The sequence below is a fragment of the Perognathus longimembris genome, chromosome 7 (assembly GCF_023159225.1).
Source record: "Perognathus longimembris pacificus isolate PPM17 chromosome 7, ASM2315922v1, whole genome shotgun sequence".
NCBI classification, from domain to species: domain Eukaryota; kingdom Metazoa; phylum Chordata; class Mammalia; order Rodentia; family Heteromyidae; genus Perognathus; species Perognathus longimembris.
The window spans coordinates 39,528,766-39,534,765 of record NC_063167.1 but is presented as its reverse complement, the minus strand read 5'-3'; positions in this window follow the sequence as shown (position 1 = coordinate 39,534,765).

Below are 6,000 nucleotides of genomic sequence, written 5' to 3'. Positions count from 1 at the left end.
TGGAACTGGGAATAAGGTCAATTTAGTAAAAATAGATACCAGGAATTTTTGTGGTGTGTAAGATTGCTCTAAAACTAGATTGCATTAACAGTTGCAAAACTCTGTAAATTTACTAAAAATATCCCTTCACGTTGTACATTTAAAATCTGTGAACTTTGTAGTATTGATTCTCAATAGGGCTTTAAAAATACACCAGAAGCAAGCACAGAGCCTGGCATATAGCAACTATTTAATACATATAACGCTATCTTCTTTGTAAGTGCAGAAAAGAAAAATTGCATTGTAATTAATTAATCAAGTCCTGAACCTGAACCCCAACCTCTCTACTTTCTGGCTGTGTGTCTTTGGAAACATCATTTTGCTTTTGTTTTCTGAGTCAAAGGAAATTATGCAAGAAGGTATATAACCACCATGTCAAATCCATAAGACATGAGTAACATTCTCTTCCAGATAGCTCACCTGCTTTCTGCTTGTTCTTCCTCATTGTTTAGCAAAAACAATTAAAAGACTCCCTCATCTTGTTATCACGTCATTCCCAATCCTGGACTTTCTTTTCTGGCCTTTGGTCAATTTTAAGGTCTGGCAGGCAGTCTGGCCTTGAAGAACTGCTTAGCATTATCTGACCATGGGTTGCTAGCCACTTATATGAGAGTGTCACCTGGAGGCAGATAAGCAACTTTAATAAACACTCAGCATGGTAACAGGGGTACTCTGTTGAATGTACTTACATCTGGAAAGCTCACAGCCCTTTTACAGATGTTATCACCTGTATTCCTCACCTCATGCCTGTCAGGTGAGGAAGCAGGGATCCAGAATACAGCCTTCTTTTACAGAATGATAAAGATGACTCATGGAGAATTAGAGAGTTTTGTAGGGACCACCTTCTAGAGGGAGGTAACTGACAACTGACTGGAAGGTGGGGGGGTGGGAGGTCACACTCCCCCATCCTCAGGGATAGGCAGTTAGTGTTTTGTCTGCCTTGTCTTTGCTGCACATTGGAGCGGGATCTAGGACATGTCTTGTTTTCTTTTTTAAAGACAATTTTGTAAGAGTGACTACCTATGTGTGTTAACTTTGTTAAAAGTGTGTGCCACTAGGGAGTGGTGGAGAGTATGGTGAGCTAGAGGGTCCATTTTCCTTTCAAATAGATAATTGATTAATGGGGCACCTACTCACCAGGCCCATCCTACATCATCCATATGGGAATGGGAGTGGCAGGGGCCAGCATTGCATTTCCTTAAAATGAGTTAGGCAGCCAAGTTTTGGTGTGAGATCCCCTAATTTGAATATATTCATAGTTTAAAACAATGTTACCTTGCTGACACTGCTGACTCATATTTGTAACCCTATCTATTCATGAAGCTCATGAAGATCTACAAGAAGACTGAGACGATTAGGATTCAAAGCCAATTGAGACAAGAAATTTCTTGAGATTCCTGTGGCATGCTACATTTTCATGGTTCTAGATTTTAAAGGAGACTGTTATAAACTATGAAAGTCATAAGGGTGTTGTAAAATCAGACCTAATCAGAAAATCCTTTGCACTAAGTTGCCTGCTCTGATTTGATATGGTGCTTACCCCTGCATCAAGTAGTAGGAAGTGGGTTTGATGTAGTTCCTGGTAACATATATTCACTTTGGATGTAAATCTTTGAAGCCAACTTTGTGAAATGAAGGAAAACTTGAGTGGAAACAGAGTTATCACTATTCACGGATGCTTGGGAATCTGTTGTAAAACTGTAAAACCAGATTTGAGATTTGGGTTTTCACTCCTAGTTATATATTAACATAAATGCACAACATATATACAGATTATATGCATGCATTATATACATATGTGCATTATAAACATATATACATGTACATGTTTGTGTATATAACATATGTACATATATTTGTTTATATATAAACATATACACACATATATAACAAGGAAATATATATACAAATAGTTATGTACCTATATATTTCCGCATATGCATACATATGCACAAGTATGTATTTATGTATATAAATACATATATGCATGCATGTAACTGAACTCTATTGAGATGGTTGATAACTTTCATGGTCCAAATGTGGAAAATTCACCTCTGTCCCTCTTTAGTGTGAACCTGATGATGTCTCGATTCAGTGTTTTTCTTTTTCTCATTCATGCCTATATTTTTGGCCTAGAGAATACTCTGTATTTACATAGTTTAGTGGTTAGCCAATGACTACATAGAGGTTGCATTTGAATACTTCAACTAGGAAGGCCTCCTGACACTGTGTGTGAAGAGAAGAGCACACTGAGGGTTCAGGTATTCTTCAAAGCCATTTGGGCTTTGAGTTTTTTGTCTTTACCCTTTCTAGTGAACTGTGCATATGTCTTCAGCCTCAGGATCAGCCAGGAGCATGTGAACAGCTTGGGCACCATGAGCAGCCTCAGCTAGGAATATGCTTGTCTCACACCAGTGGTCTTCCCTGCTGGCTGATTCTATCATCTTCCTTTCACTAAATTTTCCTGCTGAGTGAGGATGGGCTTCTGCTGTCCTTTCTATTCCAATGACTCTTCCTATCATTTTCCCCCTCCCTCCGTCTCTCGCCTTTATCCCTAGCTGACGAGTCATCCGCATCTTGTTCTGCCCTTGTGAAACTTCCAAGTCAACCAAGCCTGAACACTTGTAACATTGGGAACAGTCCTAAGCAAGAATGCAATAGTTCCTCACTCTTCGGATCCAAAGGTTAGCAGATTTCAAGCGTTTAAGTGCCCTGATGTTGTTGCATGATATTGGTGCAGACTGGTTGAAATAGTTTGTTTGTTTTTTTAATGTTCAATCTTATAGATTTTTGGGAGAGAGAGCCTGTCCCAGCTCTTCAGTTGGTCATTGTTAAACTGGTAATAGACTGTGGTACCTAACAAAAAACAGAATGGCACCTGTTCACTGAGAAAGATGGCTCTGATGCATACTTACTGACTTTGAAAGATTTTTGTAATCAGATAAGTAAAGAAATGCTTATTTCCAAAATAAAGAGTTTCCACATGTGTTTATGAATGCATTTATGAATATTCATTGTAAAGTCTGTTTGGACTTTCATTTGTCACACTGCCTATTAAGTGTTTAGTATACAGATGCTACCTAGTATTTCTTTTTCATAGGTGACAAAAATATGGCTCCTTTCTTTGAAAGTTTTTGAGAATTGTGTCTTTCTGCTTGCATCTCTTCTTCCTACCTAGGTAATAACCTGTTTTAAAAATGTAGTTGGGCAGTAGACCCTTATGCATTCCTTCTATTGCCTGGCCCAAGACTATATATTATTCTATATATTATTATACTATACTATATATACTATATATTACTATATATATTACTATATATACTATATACTATATATACTATACTATATACTATATATACTATATATAATACTATATATTATTATACTCATATTAACTGTAGAGACACTCCAATTACAGCACTTCCCACACTACTGTGTTTAGTAGTGCATATGACAGATCCACTTGTTACCTTTGTTCAAAGACAAAACCATCTTGTTCATTTCCTCCCAGTCTCCAGGCATATATTAGTAACAGAAAAAGTACTAGAATGCTATTTGGAGGTATCTCTGGAACTGAACACTTCAAATATATGCTGTTTTGCAAAGATAGTTCCTCCTCTGAGTCTGGCAACTGTGCCCTAAATATTTGAAGCCTGTAGGACTCAAGTCATACAAAGTTATACAGCTATTTTCTATGGTCTTACATTTAGGTTACAAATGCTCTGCTTCTATTATATAATCATGATCAGTTTTCAGTGATCCAGCTCAAAAGGATTAGATGGAAACTTATTCTCAGGAGAAGCAGTAAGTATAGATTTTGCTGTTCCCATTAGAACTGGATTCAACTTATGCCCATTCTATGAAATGTGGCTGTTTGAATGTCAGTCTCATGGAGGGGCCTTCCCTGGAGACATTATGTACAAAGCATCCTCTCCCTCATCCTCCACCCCTCTCCCTGCTCTATTTGTATTCCACTTAATTGTAACCTTACTTATTTCTATTTATTCTTTTACTTGTTTGTGTAGTACTGTCTCTTTCATGAAAATATCAGCCTCGGCTTGAACTCAGGGCCAGGGCACTGTCTCTGAGCTTCTTTTGCTCAAGGCTAGTACTCTAGCACTTGAGCCACAGCACCACTTCTGGCTTTTTCTGTGTATACTGTACTGAGGAATTGAACCCAGGACTTCATGAATGCTAGGCAAGCACTCTACCACGAAGCCACATGTGTATATACAAACACACACAGAATATGTGTGGTTAAGTTAATGAGAAGTGATTCATGGGATCACTGATTTTTCTTATTTACCCATATATATCAAGAACATCTTCCTGTGTTGTTAAATTAACATCTGTTGTCACTTTTTTCCTTTTTTTTTTTTTTTTTTTTGGTGTCAGTCCTAGGACTTGAACTCAGGGCATGAATGCTTTCCCTGAGCTTTTGTGCTCAAAGCTAGCACTCTACCAACTTGAGCCATGTCTCTACTTCCTGCTTTTTGGTTAATTAATTGGAGATAAGAATCTCATGGACTTCTCCATGTTATGGAAACTATTGTTATATCGCTGTTGTAACTACTTTCAACGTGCTATGTGTAACCATAGCTTCTATTATTGATGATCTTCTTGTATCCCTTCCTGCACTATCTCTGTATCTTATCTGAATACATTGGAAACCGTGTGTACTGGTATTAGAACTAGGAAATTGAAAGGGAATACCAAAATTGAGAGACACAGGGTGAAAAAGACAAACAACTACAAAAGCAATACTTGCAAAACTGGTGTAAATGAACTGAACAACTCATGGGGGGGAAAGGGAAACAGGGAGGGGGGAGGAGGGAATGAGGAAGAGGTAACAAACAGTACAAGAAATGTATCCAATGCCTAACGTATGAAACTGTAACCTCTCTGTACATCAGTTTGACAATAAAAATTTAAAAAAAAAAAGAAAATATCAGCCCCATGACAGCAGGGTCTCCCTTTTGGGGGTTTTACCTTGACTCATTTAGCATCAAGTGGTAACACCATCCCTTCACTCTGCTTGTTTTCTTATGTGAAACAGCCTTAGGTAACAGAGAAGGGTCTGCTTTGCTATTACATCTGCTGTAGCTCTCTGAGAGCAAGAAGCTTCGATCTTCTAAGGAAAGCAAACTTCCAAAGCTTTGAAATTCCTCGCTCCAGCCATCTCGAGACCTATCTGCCCTTACCCCTGCCCCTGCCCCTGCCTCTGTCTGAGACAGTGGGAGCAGAAATGTTGAACCTGCTCAGGCCTCTCACTGTCAGATTTCTACCTTCCACTGCATTTCTCAGGGTTATGGGTGACAATCAATAAAGCTTACTTTCATTCACTCTTGTTTGGAAAGTCTGTTTCTTTGTGGAAAAACTACATTAAAAAATTAAGGACCAAAGCATTCATTTGTAATAAAAGGAAAGAAATACAGATTTAAGTGTTTTGGAGTCTCTCTTTTACCATCATGAGTTTCCTGGCCTCCTCACTCTGAGTCAGTATCCTCAGATGAGCAGCAGGCTGCACACTGTCTTTCCACACTGGTGGAGTGACCCTGAGTTCAGCTCAAAGGAATCAGGATTCTGATGACTGGTCTCTGTATTGCATATAGCACCAACCACCACACATCCAGTCCTTCCTTCCTGCAGCTGGTATCACATGTGGTAAATAACCAATACGAAGACTGATGACCCAAAGACTGACACTTGCAGTGATTGAAATGTATGGGATGGGCTTTTTGTCTGTTTCTGGTACTGGGGTTTGAACTCTGGGCTTGCTCAAGCTAGCACTCTACCACATGAGCCACATCCTCAACCCATCTTTTTGCTGGTTATTTTGGAGATGGGAATCTAGTGGACTTTTCGGCCTAGGCTGGCTTTTAAGCCATGATCCTCCAGATCCTAGCCACTTGAGTGTCTAAGATTTAGATGTGAACCACTGGTGCCCAGATTAGTGTACAT